Raw genomic sequence first — 18,729 nt, forward strand, 5'->3', positions numbered from 1 at the left:
GCCTTATTTATAGCCAAATTAATATTACCAAAAAAAGCCATTTCTCATTTGATAAATGGTTAAAGAATAAGAATAAATAGTAGCAGAAGAAGCTCAAACAATATCTAGCCATATTTAAAAAATGCTCTAAATCACCCTTGATTAGAGAAATGCAAATGGAGTATCCTCTCATAGCTAGCAAATTAGCTAACATGGTAGAAAAGGAAAATTACAAATGATAGATGGGATCGGGAAAAAAATAGATACACTTTTGAGAGAGTTGTGAGCTGATGTAGTCATTCTGGGGGACAACTTAAGTCTAAAAAGGTTAAAAAACTCTTTACACCCTTTGGCATAGAAATAGTTAGTCTGCACACATACATGCACACACACACATATAGAGACAAATGCTTTTGGCAGTTCTTTTTTGTTGGCAAAGAATGTGAAAGTTAGAGGATGCTCATCAACTGAAATGACTAAACAAGATATGGCACAAAATTTCTGGAAAAGAAACAAATAATAACAATCACAACCACTAAAACATTTGACAAGACCTATATGAAGTGAGGCACAGTGAAATAAGCAAAACTTGAGGAACATTTTGCTGTTTTATTTTATTTTTTCCCTAGTGTGGGAAAAAGGATCTTACTAAGAACTTTTTTGTGAATATTACTTTTACAATTTCTTATGAAAATAGTTTTCAACATTCATTTATGAATTCCAAATTTTATCCCTCCCTCTCATTCTCTCTTGCCAAGACAGTAAACAGTTATATGGCTTATACATGTACAGTCTTGTAAAGAATAGTCGTGTTGTTAAAGTAGAATCAGAACAAAGGAAAACCACAAAAGCAAAAAAAGAACGAAAATAGTAAGTATCTACTGTCATTCAGACCCCATAGTTCTTTCTCTGGATGTACAAAATATTCTCCATCATGAAGTTTTTGGAATAGTCTGGGATCATTGTATTGCTAAGAGCTAAATCAATAATAGTTGATTGTCACAAAGTTGCTGCTACTATGTATTGTAGAAGGCCAGCCCTGGAAAGTAATATTCACATATACTTGGTGACTTTTTCCAACAAAGATATGTGTGGATTATTGCTTAATGTAAGGATCTGTTGGTTTACCAGTGAACCCTGACCTAGGATAATCTGTGGATCCGGAGGTGGTTGTAAAAGGTTTCTTTGATAGAGAAGTAAGCAGATTTCTAAGAACAAATATTGTAAATTTACTCAGGAAATTGTAAAACCGGGTCTCTTTTAACTGCTCATTTCTGAGATAAGTTTTTTCTATAAAAAGTCTGAGTTTCCAAAAATAAAGTTGATAGATTTTCACTTCCCAACCTTTTGTTTTTGGCTATGTTTGTCTACCCAATCTTACTCTCATACATGCATGTCCAAACCCACACCAGAGCTATTGTGGGTGACAATGTATGATGTTCTCAAATTTCAGATTTTCTAAGTCTTTTCCTGTTTTCCTGGAATGCACTGACTCATCATTTTTTAAGTACATTAAAGGAGCAGCTAGGTGGCGCAGTAGATAAAACACTGACCCTGCAGTCAGGAGTACCTGGGTTCAAATGCGGTCTCAGACAATAATTACCTAGCTGTGTGGCCTTGGGCAAGCCACTTAACCCCATTTTCCTTGCAGAAAACCTAAAAAAAGTACAATAATATTCTAATAAATTCTTATACCACAACTTATTCAAACATTCCCCACTTGTGAACATTTTCTCAATTTCCAATTCTCTGTCACTATGAAAAGAGCTGTACATATAGTTCCTTTGCCTTTTCTTATGATATCCTTGGGATATGGCCTGTAGTAAAGGGCATGCACAGCTTGACTGCCCTTTGACAAGAGAATATTTTATTTAGTAAAAGCAATATAGTAACAACTGTTAACTGTGAAAGACAGCTACTCTGATCAGTTCAGTAATCTAAGAAAATTCCAAAAGTCTGATGATGAAAAATGGTATACACTTTCACGTAATATTTGTCCTTCATTTTCGAAGACCACATTAGAGAGGAGATGCCATGACAAGAACGTGAATTGAATTGAAGTGAGGGGGATATGGTGCTACATCACCAGACTCACTTTTCTCCTTGAGAATCATCTGGAGATGACCCTCAATGTGTGGAAATCATGATTAAATGACTTGCCCAAAGTCACACAACTTGTAAGTGGAAAGTGTCTCAGGACTAATTCAAACTTCTGACCCCCTGACTGAAAGACCAGTGCTCTAGCAACTTTGTCACCAAGCTGCCCACATAGAGATTTAACACAAACTCTGATTGCAGATTAAAGCATACTTTGTTCAATTTCTTTATGTTTCTAATTTTTTGTTTTGATTTGCATCATGGAAAATATAAAAATATATCTTTCCTGACTTCACTTGTATTATTGATATAATATTGCTTTCAGTGAATGGGGAAGGGTTAGTGGGAGGGAGAGGAATTGGAGTTAAATATTAATACAGTTTTAAATAAATACCATTTTTATTAATTATTTACTCTTCTTGGGATTTATTCTTGTTAGAATTTAGATCATTTATTTTTATTTGACTTTTAACTGACCAACTTCAAATCCTTCTAAAACTTACATTATTTTTCAGTCTTTGCCCATATTTTATTTATTTTTGACAAATTTGAAGATAGGATCTCTCCTCAGTTCCCCTCCATCTTAATTTTTACTTCTCGATTCAATTCTTTTTTTAATTAGAATTATATATTCTGAGTATTTTCTGCTTTTAATTCTTTTTCTTTCCCAGAGCTGAAAATTATCTTTATGTGAGTTGAAGAACATGACAGTTGCTGCTTAGGTTCTGAGGCAAAAATATTTGCAATAAATATTTCTGAAACTCAAAATTTATCACCTGAGAAATATTACAATTCCATACCTGATATGTGAAATCCAGAAATCATTTTACTTTTCCATTCTAAGTGATCTATCACAACATTACCTCTTTCAGTTGAAAATTAAGCAAATGGCCTCTATCATGTTTCTTGGTTCTTTCCTTTCAAATATAAATATTAAAATGATGTGTAATTTATTCTCCTTCATTATTTTCATATTTTTTTTTACAGGGTGAGGCATGAATCTCCATAATTTTTGAAGAGGTGTCCTGCCACATTTAAGTGAAAATTTTCTGTATCCAGTGGTGACTCCTTTGGGAAACAACCTCTCTGAATTCTCAGATGGATAAAATAGTAAAATAGTTCTGCAAAAGTTTTTGAGGTTTGTCCTTCATTTTCTTTGGCATTTTCCATTCTTTTCCTCAGATTTTCATTCTTCTTTTCCTTTCTTCTCCCTTCCCTCTTTTTTCCCCCTTTCTTCTCTTCATTCTTTTCTTTATTACTCTCTCCAATGTATTTGATATTCTTTCTTCCTATTTATTCCTCTCCAGTCTCCTTCAACCATTCTTTTTCTTCTCCTTCTCTTTCAACTTTCTTTCATTTTCCTCTCTCTCTCTCTCTCTCTCTCTCTCTCTCTCTCTCTCTCTCTCTCTCTCTGCTTTCTTTTTTTAAAAAGCTAATTATTTAGTTATTTTGAATTTTACAATTTTCCCTCTAATCTCGCTTACCTCCCCCCACCCTGCACAGAAGGTAGTCTGTTAGTCTTTACATTGTTTCCATGGTATACACTGAACTAAGTTAAATGTGATGAGAGAGAAATCATATCCTTAAGGAAGAAAAATAAAGTATAAATAATAGCAAAATTATATAATAAAATAACATTTAAAAAAATAAAAGGTAATTGTCTTTGGTCTTTGTTCAAACTCCACAATTCTTTCTCTGGATACAGATAGTATTCTCCATTTCAGATACCCCAAATTATGCCTGGTTGTTGCACTTATGGAATGAGCAAGTCCATTAAGGTTAATAATCACCCTCATGTTACTGTTAGGGTGTACAATCTTCTTCTGGTTCTGTTCCTTTCACTCAGCATCAGTTCATACAAGTCTTAGAACATGACATACATATACCACATTTTAATAATCCATTCCCCAAATGATGGACATCCCCTATATTTCCAATTCTTTTCAACAATAAGCAGGGCTGCTACTAATATTTTTGTACAAATGATATTTTACCCTTTTCCATAATCTCTTCACGGTTTTGACCCAATAGTGATATTCCTGGATCAAAGGGTATACATATTTTTCTTGCCCTTTGGGCATAATTCCAAATTGCTCTCCAGAAAGATAGGATGAATTCATAGCTCCACCAACAATGTATTAGTGTCCCAGATTTCCGACATCCCTTCCAACATTGATCATTGTCCTTTCTGGTCCTATTGACCAATCTGAGAGGTATGAGGTAGTACCCTAGAGATGCTGTAATGTGCATTTCTCTAATAAGTAGTGATTTAGAACAATTTTTCATGGCTATGGAGTGTTTTGTTTCCTCATCTGTAAATTACCTTTGCATATTCTTTGAACACTTGTCAGTTGGGGAATGGCTTGTTTTGTTTTGATTTTTTTGAAAATTTGACTCAATTCCCTGTCCATTTTAGAAATGAGTCGTTTGTCAGAAAAACTAGTTGTAAAAAATGTTTCAATTCCATTCAATTTACTATTTTTCTTTTGATCTTGGTTACAGTGCTTTTGTCTTTGCAAAAGATTTTTGATTTAACATAATCAAAATTATCTAGTTTGTTTTAATGATGTTCTCCATCTTTTCCTTGTCATAAAGTCCTTCCCTTTCCATAGATATGACAAGTAAATTATTTCTTGGTCCCCTAGTTTGCTTATAATGTTATTTATGTCTAAATCCTGTATCCATTTTGTTCTTGTCTTAGTATGGGGTGTGAAGTGTTTGTCTAATCCAAGTTTCTGTCTTACTAACTTCCAATTTTCCCAACAGTGATTATTGAAGAGAGAGGTTTTATCCCAATTGCTGCACTCTTTGGGTGTATCAAACAGCAGATTACTATAAACATTTTCTGCTATTGCACATAGTTTATGCCAATGATGCATATTCTATTTCTTAGCCAATATCAGACAGTTCTTTTGACTGATGCTTTATAAAATAATTTTAGATCTGGTAGAGCTAAACTACATGCTTTTACACTTATTTTCATTGAATCCCTGGAAATTCTCAACCTTTTATATCTCCATATGAATTTACTTACAATGTTTTCCACCTCATTAATGTTATTTTGGGGGGATTTTGATTGGTAGGACACTAAGTGAGTAGTTTAATTTTGGTAGAATTTTCATTTTTATTATATTAGATTGGTCTATCCCTGAGCAGTTGATATTTCCCAGTTATTTAAATGTGATTTTTTTTGTGTTTTTGTAGGGGTTGCTATGTGGTACAGTGGATAGAGCACTGCCCTGGATTCAGGAGTACCTGAGTTCAAATCCAGCCTCAGACACTTAATAATTACCTAGCTGTGTGGCCTTGGGCAAACCAGTTAACCCCATTTGCCTTGCAAAAACCTGAAAAAAGTGTTTTTTAATTGTTTTCAAATAGTTTCTGCATTTGAATGGGCTTTCTCTTTCTAGGGATTTCTACAGCATTTTGCTGACCATAAATAATAATGTTGAGGATATATGAGGATTTATTTGATATCCTGTGACTTTCCTAAAGTTGTTAATTATTTCTAATAGAGTTTTAAATGATTTTGGGGGATTGTCTAGGTATAGCATCCTGTCATCTACAAAGAGTGAGAGTTTTGTCTCTTTCTTCCCAATTCTAATTCCTTCAATTTCTTTTTCTTCTCTTATTGCTGCAACTAACATTTCTAGTAAAATATTGAATAGTAGTGGTGATAATGGGCATCCTTGTTTCAACCCTGATTTTATTGTGAATGTCTCTATTCTATCTCCATTGCTTATAATGTTTGTTGATGGTTTCAGAGAGACTTCTTATTATCCTATGGAATAATCCATTTATTCCTATGATCTCTTGTGTTTTCAGTAGGAATTCATGCTTTTTCAGCACCTAATGATATAATCATATGATTTCTGGTAGGTTTGTTATTGATATAATTAGTCATATTAACAGTTTTACTAATATTGAAGCAACCCTGCATTCCTGGGATAAATCCGACTTGGCCATAGTGTATTATCCTAGTGATAATTTGTTGTGATCATTTTACTCAGATTTAATTAAGATTTTTGCATCTATTTTCATCAGGGAGACAGGTCTATAATGTTCCTTTTCTGTTTAACTCTTCCTGGTTGAGGTATCAGCACCATATTGGTGTCACAGAAAGAGTTAGGCAGAGTTCCATCTTCACCTATTTTTCCATAGAGTTTATATAGAATTGGATCCAATTGTCCCTTAAATGTCTGATAGAATTCACTTGTGAATCCATCTGGCCCTGGAGATTTTTTCTTATGGAGTTCAGTAATGGCTTTTTGAATTTCTTTTTCTCAGATAGGGTTATTAAAGTATTTAATTTCCTCTTCATTTAGCCTGGGCAACTTATATTTTTGCAAATATTTTTCCATTTGCCTTACATTATCAAAATTGTTAACATAGAGTTGGGCAAAATAATTCTGAATTATCACTTTAATTTCCTCCTCATTGGTGGTGAGTTCACCTTTTTCATTTATTACATTGATACTAACAATTTAGTTTTCATCTATCTTTTTTTTAATCAGTTAACCAGAGGTATATCAATTTTATTGTTTTTGTTCATAAAACCTACTCTTGGTTTTATTTATTATTTAAATTGTTTCCTTGCTTTCAATTTTATTAATTTCTCCTTTAATTTTCAGAATTTCATTTCTAATTTGGTATTTAATTGGGGGGTTTTAATTTGTTCTTTCTCTAATTTGTTTTAGTTGCAAGTTTAGTTCATTGATTTCTTCTTTCTGTAATTTATTCATCTAAGCATTGAAAGGATTTTCTCTTTTATTAGATAATTCTGTAATTTGTCCACAATATTCTTTGGCATTTTTATTTTGTGCTCCCTTTCTGGAAAGCATCTATGTATTCTTTCAATAAGTACTTTGCTCTCTGGTTCCATGATGTAAGGGAAATTTTTCATCCCTTAATTTTGTAATATTAACTCCAGGTATTCTTTCTTTTCAATATTTTCAGGGAGACAAATAATTATTAAGTTGTACCTTCTACTTCTGTTCTCTGGGTCAGTAGTTTTTCTGATGAGGTATTTTACATTTTCTTCTATTTTTTTTGATTTTGGGGGGTTTTGTAACAGATTCTTGTTGTCTCAGCAATTCATTAGTTTGCATAGACTCCATTCTTTTTTTCTTTTAGAGAAGAATTTTCTTCTGCTTTTCCAATTGTCCAATTCTGCTTTTGAAATAATTTTCCATTTCACCAATTGAAGTTTTGAGAGAATTATTTTATTTTTGCATTTGAGCAATTGTATTTTCCAAGGTGTGAATCTTCTCTTGGGTTTCTTTCCCCAACTTTTCCAATTGATTTTTAAAAACCTTCCTGATTTCTTCAAGGAAGTCTTTCTGTGATAGTATTGAGACCAAAACATCTTCTCCTCAGAGGTTCTACATCTCTTTTAGTTAGGGTCTTTACCTTCTCAGCATTTTTTCTATGGACTCCCTGATGTTGGCTTTTCTTCATTTTCCTAAGATCTTGTGTTTGTGTTGTGAGTGGTTCACGGATATTTGGTGTTGGGATCCCTAGAGGTTTGACTCACTGAGGTAAATAACTCCACGAGGGCCAGCCAGTAGGGTGTGCTGGTTGCTTTCTCTAGAGTGTCTGTCACTTTGATTTGAGGCCCTTTCCCTTGATGTTGAGAGGGTGGGTAGCTGCTGGATAATTTTATCATTGAACAATTTGGGCTATGCCCTTGGGCAAGGGAATTATTCTCCCTATTCACAGCAGAGGGAGCTCTGATGCCCAGGCTTGAGCCTGGGGGTGTGGGGAGGGTTATGGGCTGTTACTGTATTTGTTCTGGGAAGAGGGTTCAGCTGAAATTAAGGTATGGAGTTTGAGGTCCTCCAGACCAGAGGAGACCAATGGATCAAGCAAGTCTCCCACACTGTAACTCACCTTCCAGCCCTGCCTGAGAGCCCCAGACTGTCAGTCCCACAGCCAATGCCTCCATGTCCCAGTTGGCTCCCAGAAAGCAGCTCCCACAATCAATACCTCCATGGCTGTCTGGTTCTCAACCCTCCTGGCAAGGTCTCTGCTTTCTGCTGGGCTCACGCACAATCCCGGAAGACAAACTTTGATGCAGATGTCCTTCTCCTAGCTTCTTTTTCTGGGTTTTGTCATTTGGAGTTCTGTCAAGAGGTTTGTGTCATATTATATAGGAGTGAAGATCAGGAGATCTTATTATAGTGCTTGTTTTCTCTTTGCCATCTTGGCCAGAAGTCCTGCCTGCCTCCTTTCTTTCTTCTTTCTTTTATTTTCTCCATCCATTTTCCTTCTTTCTCTCCCTTCCTTCCTTCCTTCCTTCCTTCCTTCCTTCCTTCCTTCCTTCCTTCCTTCCTTTTTTCCTTCCTCTTTCCCTGCCTTCATTCTTCACTTCATCAAAAGAAAATGTTCCACTGAATAAATAAAAAGAAAAATATCATTTTGATACTTGATTTGATATTTTTACCAGGGAGATATCAGGTGATCAGTTTGGTGATCAGTTTTACAAGTGAACTGATGAGTGGACACTCAAGTGAACACTCAAGGGTGTTTGGGTGGAAAGAAAGGAATATTTAAGATTTATCTTCTTGGAGAATGATGTTAAAAGCAAGATAACTACATTCGGAAATATTATCTTATACAAGCATCAGAGATATGGAAAGCAAAGGGTAATTTGAACTCTTTTATTTTACTTTTAAATATAGTGCACTGACATCCATAGAATTTTCATTATTTTGCTTCTTTTGCATCTGGAAAGTCAGTGAAATTTTTATTAATCTTTTGAAATACTCTGTACTGATAATTCTATAGGGATATTTGGCCACCAATAAAATGTTACCAAAAAGCTTGAGACCCTCTTCTTATTTGATGTTAGTTATTTCTTTGTTTTCTTAATACATACATAGTGATATTTATGGGTGACTATGTTCATCATGCTATTTTTTATTTTTAATTTTTATGTACATATGTACTTAGGATAAAGCTATGTTATGTCTATAATCCTATTTGACTGAAGCAGAACTCAAAAGTTTACTTTCAGTATATCTAGCAGATAAATGACACCACGGAATAGGTTCATGACAGGTCTTCTCACTTAACCATGATCCTGTAAGATATTAACACATCAACATCAAATGTGAGCTTATCTGAAGACCAATTTCTTCTTCTTTCCATACAGTGATATTTTTCTTTGTCATCTGATCAATCTCTCAAAACAATCTTTTTAATAATCTCATTATTTATGTTCTTCCTTGCCTTGTTTTCATACTTTTTTATTTAGGTCATTATATTTATGAAAAATTTGCAACATTCCTGTCATTGTAAATCAATGCAATGAGTATAAAACACTTGTGTTTGATTATGATGTCTGTTTATGTGAAAATGATCAAACTGAATATTTAGTGAACAAGATGATCCAGTTTGACTAAGTGCTGATATAACTTTATATTCTGAGATCTTTTCTTGTCTTCATTTTCCCAAACTATGTTCTTTTTTCAGTTTATTTGTTTTATTTTACTTTTTACTTCTCATTTTGTACAAATTTTTTTTACATTAATAAAATATTCTTGTTTAAGAGTAAACAAAATACCCCTCCCCCTGTGAATATAGACTTACTTGGGCGATAAAGTAAAGGGGAGAGAAAAAAATTAAAATACAAAATAGTAATAATTGTAGGTATGGCCAGGTGGTGCAATGGACGAAGCACCAGCCCTAGAACTACAAACACCAGAATATTGATCAATTTTATTTTAATACCCTGAAAATCAATTCTCTAACTTCAGCACAATATTTGAGTTCTTCAGAAGACAATGATTCATGTGAAGAATTTATATTTGTCATTAAACTAGAATGCTTAAATGAAAGGATATGTTCAGAATTCTATATGCTCCAAGACAGAAGGTCTTGTAGCAAGTCTGGGAAATGAGAGACAAGAATATTAAGTAACAAGATTAATATCTCTAAGCCCTGGTCATTCTTTTTTTTATTTTATTTTTTTTATTCTCCTTTTGTACAAATGTTTTTTTACATTAATAAAATATTCTTGTTTAAGAGTAAATTAAATACCCCCTTCCCCCCATGAATATAGACTTGCTTGAGCAATAAAGTAAAGGGGAGAGAAAAAAATTAAAATAAAAAAATAGTAATAATTGTAGGTATGGCCAGGTGGCACAATGGACGAAGCACCAGCCTTGGAACCACGAGCATCCGAGCCCACATACAGCCTCATAGACCCAACAATCACCCAGTCATGTGACATGCAAGCCACCCGATCCCCACTGCCCTACAAATACCAAAAAAAAAAAGGAAAAAAAGACTCAAAATAAAATAAAATAGTAATAATAGTAGGGGTGGCTGGGTGGTGGACAGAGTATTGGCCCTTGAAGCAGGAGCACCCGGGTCCAAATCCAGCCTCAGACACTAAAAAACCCCCCCTGCTGTGTGGCCCCAGGCAGGCCACACAGCCCCATTTGCCCTGCACCCTCCCCCAAATAATAATAATAAAAAAGTGCTTCAGTCCTTATTCCAACACCAACAACTCTGTCATGGGTAGATCCCATTCTTTATGGTAAGTCCATTGCAAAAGTTACTTCCATATTTTTCCAACGTTGCCATTGCTGATTGCAACTCCCTCTGTTCTTATTTCTCCATTACCATGTACTATATTTTCTCTCTCCTTTCACTCTGACTCTGCTGAAGGGTCGCTGAGTGGCACAGCAGACAGATCCCTGGTCCTGGGGCCAAGAAGCCCTGAGTCCCCATACCACCCCTTAGGCCCAGAATCTACCTGACCCTATGGTCCTGGACAGGCCTTCCAATCCCAGCCCCTTGCAAGAAGTAAAAAAGGAAATGTGTTATATCTGACCACTCTCTCGTCCATCCTCTCCTCCTTTATTCATATCCCTACCGCTTCCCCCTCCTTCCCCCCTTCTTACTCCAGATGCCTATACCCCATTGCATATATATGCTGTTTCCTTTCGTAGCCACATCTGATGAGAGCAAAGTTTCCCTCATTCCCCCTTACCTCCCCCCTTCCATATCATTGCAGTAGCTCATTGTAATAAAGAAAAATCTTATTATATGAAATATCTTGGACTATTCCCCCTCTCCTTTTTCTTTCTCCCATTCCATTTCCCTTTTTTTCCTATTAACTCCATTTTTACACCATATTTTATGTTCAAATTCAGCTTTCTCCTGTGCTTCAACTATAAAATCTCCCTCTACCTGCTCTATTAACTGAGAAGGTTCATATGAGTACTATCATTATATTTTTCTATGCATGAATATATGCAGTTCAGCATCATTAAGTCCCTCATATTTTCCCCCTCTCCTCCAATCTGCATGCTTCACCAGAGTCCTGTATGTGAAGATCAAACCTTCTGTTCAGCTCTGGCCATTCCAAAAGGAACATTTGAAATTCCCCTGGTTCAATAAAGGCCATCTTTTTCCCTGGAAGAGGACATTCAGCCTTGCTGGGTAATTCATTCTTGGCTGCATTCTAAGCTCTTTTGCCTTCCGCTATATTATATTCCAAGCCCTATGAGCTTCCAATGTAGTTGCTGCTAAGTCCTGTGTGATCCTGAGTGCAGCTCCATGATATTTGAACTGTGTCCTTCTGGCTGCTTGTAATATTTTCTCTTTGACTTCGGAGTTCTGGAACTTGGCTATAATATTCCTAGGGTTGGTTTTTTGGGATCTCTTTCTCAGGGGGATTGGTGGATTCTCTCCATTTCTATTTTGCCCTCTGCTTCTAGAATTTTAGGGCAATTTTGCTGTAGTAATTCTTTGAAAATAATGTCAAGGCTCTTTTCCTGATCATGACTTTCAGGTATTCCAATAATTTTTAAATTATCTTTCCTAAGTCTGTTTTCCACATCAATTGTTTTTTCAATGAGATATTTCACATTTTCTTCTAATTTTTCATTGGGTTTTGAAGTATTGATTCCTGATTTCTGGTAAATTCATCAATCTCCCTGAATTCTATTCTTTGTCTGAAGGATTTGTTTTCCTCAGAGAGTTTTCTTATCTCTTTTTCCATCTGGGCAATTTTGCTTTTTAAGTAATTCTTCTCCTCAATAACTTTTTGAACTGTTTTATCCATTTGACCTAAGCTGTTTTTTAGCATGCTATTTTCTTCAGCATTTTTTTTTTGGATTTCCTTGCCTAAGCTGCTGACTTCATTTTCATATTTTCCTGCATCTCTCTCCTTTCCTTTCCCAGTTTTTCTTCCAACTCCCTCATTAGATTTTCACAGTCTTTTTTGAGGTCTGTCATAGCCTGAGCCCAATTTCTGTTTTTCTTGGAGTTTTTAGATGAAAAAGCTTGTGCTTCCTCATCTTCACACTTAGTATTTTGATCCTTCTTGGGCTCATATGCAAAATATTTCTCAATGGTTTTCCTCTTTTTTCTCTGCTTGCTCATTTTCCCAGCCTGGGCCTGTTTTTGGGGTGCTTCCTGAGCTTTTGGGACACTTCCACAAGGGTCTCAGTGTGTGAGGCCATCTCCTCCTTCCTCGTCTGTGAATTACCATATGTGCCCCCCCCCTGCCACGGGGCTGAGATAAGGGGGCCCTGCTGTTCTATGGGGGGGCCTAGACTGCTATCAGGATCTGAATGTGGTCAGTGCCCCAGAGTCCTGTTCCAGAGGCAGTGGACAGAGCTCTGCAGTCTGTCTTCACTCCCCTCCCTAGGTTTAATGGGCTCATGCCCTGGGGGCTCCTGCTTACAGGCTCTGCCTGCTTCTGTTTCTGGATCTGGGCTGCTGAAAGACCAAGCTGCTAGCTGTGTGCCCCTGAGGGCTGGGCTCTATGTGCTCTCTCTGGCAGAGGTCCTCTGCTGTTCCCCCACTTTGTGCTTGGTGCTCCCCCCAGGTGTAGCTCAGGATACTCCCCCACTGCTGTGAGCCGAGGCTCCCAGCCCCTTAGGGCTGCCTCCGGGAGGCTGAAGTTCTTTCACTCTGGCGGACCACACCTCTGGCGGGCCGCCCCTCCAACTCCGGGGAGTAGAGCCTTTCTGCTCTTTTCCAGGATACCTTGAGTAGGAGAACTGCTTCACTGAGTCCCTTGGTTGGTTCTGTCTCTCAAAAGTTTAGTTAGAGTCCTTAGTTTCAAGTTTTATCAGAGAGCACCTAAGACTAGATCCCTTCTTGTTGCCATTTTGGCTCCACCCCCAAGGCCCCAAACTATGTTCTTAACAGAAAATATTTTTATACATTTGATGAGTCTTTGACTTTTGTTTATGTTTGTAGGTTACATTGATTTATTCAATTAGAATCTGTTGAGTAATAAGTCCATGGCATTGTATTTCCCACTAAGTAGGGCTTCTGTCCTAAAGAATCTGATAATTTAATTTTGATTTAAATCTTTTGTATACCTTTAAAACATGCTCATTGATAATATATTCACCCTATTCAATAGTGATTTAAACTGTGAGAAGGCCATGGAACTTTTTAAGACTCCTAAGTATTACATAGAATGCTTTGTTCATCAGATCAGTGATCCAAGTTGAATATATTCAGAGGGTGAATCAATGTGTCTGTCTTTTAACTTTCCATTCCTTCCATTTTGTTCTTCTCTAAGGAGAAGTGAGTTAAGTTTTCCATAACTCTCAAAAAAAAGAACATATTTACATTTCATTCATGAATCTCTATACATTTCATCTACATATAGATATCTGGAGTAAAAATGATGACAGGTCAGGTTAAGTTATACATCAGGCCAAAAGGCCTGATCCGTTAGTGATTCAATTTGGGGAATGGTCAATTTCATCTTATCCTAGTGCTATAAATCAGCAAGTAGAAAAAAGGTTTTGGCAAGTACCATTCAGTCACCTTCATCCAGAGTGAAACAATTCTCTTGTAACAGTCAGTACAATTCTAGACACTTGAAATTTAAAATGAAGAAGTGAAAAAAGAAATGATGTTCTTGAAATGAAGCTTTGGAATCACCATTACATTTTTTCTACATGGTATTACAAAGAATCATAGATTTAATGTGAAATGATCCTTTATGGTCAAAAATTTTGGATGTTTTATGCAATAAAATAATTGATTGACAGAAACTTCATGTTTGTCCATCTGCCGCAACACTGAGAAACCTCATTCTACTCATTGTTTGGTAACAATTGGATTATTCATTCCTACAATAAATATGAAAATCATTATATTATGGGAAATGATTTTTCTCTAAAAGTGTGTAGAATCTAGAAGCTATATGCTGATATAGCTTAAGGAGTTTAACATATCCTACTTTGAATATGTTGAATGGATATTAAATATAGTAAAATTATTCTAGAGCATTTTGAGTTATTTAAAAAATCATATTTAATTCATGGATTTCCTTCAAGCATGCTGATAATAGATGTCCACCTATTTGATTCTTACTATATATTATCAACTTATTTTAAAATTTTACTATATATTATCAACTTATTTAAAATATTTAACCTCTTCTATTTTGACTTCTTGTGCTTCTTCATTAAAATGTTGGGATGAATATAGTCACTTAATATTAAAATCTTCAATCAATAAATATATAAAGAATGATTTATCAGTCACAAATTATGTGTCAGGAGATATGCTAAGTACTGTAAGTAGAAAGAAAAGAAATAAAAACTAAATCATATTCTCACATAATTTGCATTCTAAAGAAGAAAAAATGCAGATAAATAGGCATATATGTGTATATGCATGTGTACATAGATGTATACATATATAAACGTATATATGTCTTATTTATATGAGTGTACAGAGAGAGAGAGAGAGAGAGAGAGAGAGAGAGAGAGAGAGAAAGGTGAATTTTAAGGGGAAGGGAATAGCAGATAGGGGAGCTAAGAAAACTTCCTTTGAAATGTAGCATTTGGTTTGGGCATGATGGAAGCCAAGATTATAAAAGCAAGATATAAGGAGGAGGAGTATTCTAGACATACAGAACAACTATTTCAAAAGCATAGAGATATGAAAATACAATTCCCCTTATTTGGCATTTAAAATCCTCCACAATTTGACCCCAGTTAGTCTTTCTACATATTACTCTTTTTCACAAATTTATGTCAAACCTGCTTTTTTCCTCATAGTCAGTTCTGTTTCACACTTCTATATTCAGAACTCCCTCCCTCCTGACTTCTCTCTTGGCTTCTTAGAATCGTTTAAGTATATGCAAACAACCACTCAAAGAAATCCTTCTATCTTAGGCCTTTCTTGATCTTACTGGAATTACCTTTTCTCAAAAACATTTTGTATTTAAGTGCTAAACATTCATATTACTGATTCATTTGACTATTATTTTCCTACTGTAAGTTGCTTGAAAGCATGACTCTTCTCACTCTTGAATTTGTATATCCAGTTCCTAAAGAATTCTTGGCTCAGGAAAAAAACACTTATTTATTAAAGAATTTCCTGAATTCAACGAAAAGTTAATTGAATCAAATCTTCAAGTCAACAAAGTTATGCAGGAAAAAGGAAACTGTTGCATAAGGACTATAAGGATTCAGTAGTCTTAGTTGTCTGTTTACAAAAGTGCACAATCTGGCAAAATGTTAACTTACAATTATAATTTAGTCAAAGATGTTACTACTGTGCATTAAACTATCAAATTCTTTCATCAATAGAAGAGATCTATGATTTTTTAATGATAGTACTGAAACCAAATTCACTGGACTAATATTTGTTCCACAAAACAGCCACATTTCTTGTATTGTTTTTCTCTAAAGCTCTCATATTGTGTAAAATTCAACTATGAAGAGAAATAACAACATGAAATTTTATTCTTATAGCTTCGTGCAACCTGACTGTAAGTGGATTTAAGGTGACTGTACATACATCCAGTTTCAAATAAAATTTTTTTCCAAAAGAAATATATATCACAAAAATGGAAATTGTATTGCCTATTTTTTGAAATCCTTATGGAACTGTGGGAAGTTCCTTGTGACCTAGGGAAATGATAGATTTGAAAGAAAATAGAAAAGCTGCAAGCTGAATTTAAATGAATTTCTTCAAACACTGAACTTCTTAGGAATGAGTTTGACTTCAGGCTGAGCTATGGGAATTTCAAAAATCAGAGATCCGTGTCTAGTGCTTAAACTAATGTTGGAATCTACATTGAAGTTTTAAATCACACTAGGGGTTTTATAATCCTCAGGAGCATCAAGCCCATATACATGCCTTAGTCTTCTCAAATAAATTTGTCAAATTGTATCTTAATAAAAGAAAATGAAAGGGGTAATGAAGAAGAAGACAGCAATTAAGTACTTTCTTGGATTTAATTCTAAATAGTTATGTTTACTTATTCAGCATTGATTTGGGACATATAGAATGACCATTGGTCAGAGTGAAATTTCTGTTGATATCACCTTATATCACTACTTCCTCTTCTCCCTTCTTGTCTCTGAAAAGTAACAAGAGAGAACTCATCCTCATTTCTACAAGTAGGGAAAATATACTGAAAAGCCAGAGGCTCAGCAAAAATAAATTTCTGCTGTTAATTATAACCCACAATTCAAGGGGAAGGTATTTACACACACACACACACACACACACACACACACACACACACAGACACACACACACACATACATATATATATATATATATATATATATATATATGAATATCTACTAAATGCCTTATTTGTGTAATTTCTGTATATACAATGAACACACATATAAACATACATACTCATATGTGTATTTATGTATTTTGGTACATAGAAACAGCTTTCAGTGTCATTTTATTAGTCTCATTATTTTGTAATAAAATTTCCTTTTGATTAAAAGAAGCAATAAAGGCATAAGGACTGCAGTTCTGATTTCATTGGCATAGGGAACTATCAGATGTGGAACCTTTCAATCCAAGTCAGTCTTTCACCTTCAATTCATAGTGGTAGGGGTTTGTTTAGTTTACTGAAAAGTTAAAATGCTTTTTTAAAGTTTAATTGGCTTGATGACCTATACTCTAGCCATTATTATATTTCTCTTCTAAAAAACTATGTGTATTTTATATTTATCTATTTATCTGCAAACATATGTGTATGTATGTATCTTTGAGGTTCATATATATAATACATATTTGTGTGTATGCATGTATATATACATGTAAACACATAAATAATATATAATATATTTTCATATAAAATAATATAATTTCATATAAACACATATCTGCATATGATTTTTGAAGAAGATCATGACATCAGGCCATGGTAAGCACCTGAAGTAGATTTGAATGGGGGGGTGCTGTGCTAAGTCATCAAACTCACTTCTCCTCCAGAGCCATCCAGGTCCAGTGGCCAGAAAGGAATCAGGACAACTGGAGATTGCCCTGGATACAAGGGTATCAGAGTTAAGTGACTTATCCAAGGTCATACAGCTAGTAAGTAGTAGCAAATGTCTGAAGCTACATCCGAGCTCCTGTCCTCCTGAATCCATGAACCGAGCTCTATCTACTGTCACCTAGATAACCAAAAATTATATTGCCAATCCCAATTCACTTAGCTCTGAGTGAAAATTGGACTAGTTCTGAAAATTAAGTTATTGGTTAAAATCCAAAAGGTAGTATTGTAGGCACTGAAGGCCACTCCAGAAATAAGACTTCAAAAATGTTTTTCCATTTGGCAGCATCAATAACATTAACATAAAATCTTCTGCAATGTATGCTCTGTTAGGATTAGTGCAGATTTAGATAGACGAGCTTGGCTTTTGTTTTGTTCTGCTGTTTTCATTTTTTTCTTTTCTCTAGACATGAGTCTGTTTAAAAAACAAGTAATTAAACCAACAAAAACATTGATTGAACTCCTCCACCATTGTAGATTCAAAAATTATCATTAACTTATAGCCTTAAAAAATTGATGGGTGCATTTAAGGATTAAATGATTTTCCCACATTCACACAGCTAGAATGTGTGATTTACATATGTTGTTAGTATATATTTCTAAGGCATTGCTTCAACCCAAGATAGTTTTTTGAGTACAAAGGCAAGTATTGTATAACACCAGTTCTCTTAATTATTGTAAACTGATATATGACGGCCAAAATGTCTATTAAATTTTCTTCATTGCATAATGTCTTTGATTTTGATTTTGTTGATATTTTTTATGATTAACTCCTCATTGAAAGTGCAAATTTTTTGAGGCCAGCTTTTGGCCCCAAAATCTCTTCTACAGGAATAAGTATATTGCTGTAAGCTCAAGTGGTGCCAAATAAGTATTTTTCATGAATTGCTCTTATGGTAATATTAAAAATATTAAGAAGAATAGTAATCATGTAAATAATGAATAGTTTACACTTTAACAGAGATAAAAAATAGAAGGAAAACCACTTCATACAAAGCTAATCAAGAAACATAATAAAATACAAATTGTTTTAAGAAACACAATAATTTAAGAGTCATCAACAAGGTAAATGTATTTTTCTTATATTTGAAGGAATTTATAAAAGGAAAGAGTTTATAGTTCATTTTAGAGCCTGAGATAATTTTTCAGTTTAGTATTAGGAAGGACAACCTTTTATTGCTATTAGTCTGTTATATTCTGACAATTTCTGTTTTTCCTTTAGTTATGTATACCATATCTGTTTTTAGAGAACCATGATCTCCAGGAGAGGAGAGAATAGGCTTTATTTAATTTTTCTTAACACATAGCACAATGTTTGATTATTAGCATCTATAGTTCCATTAAAAGTGTTTTCT

The sequence above is a fragment of the Macrotis lagotis genome, chromosome 6 (genome assembly GCF_037893015.1).
Source record: "Macrotis lagotis isolate mMagLag1 chromosome 6, bilby.v1.9.chrom.fasta, whole genome shotgun sequence".
In the NCBI taxonomy this organism is placed as follows: domain Eukaryota; kingdom Metazoa; phylum Chordata; class Mammalia; order Peramelemorphia; family Peramelidae; genus Macrotis; species Macrotis lagotis.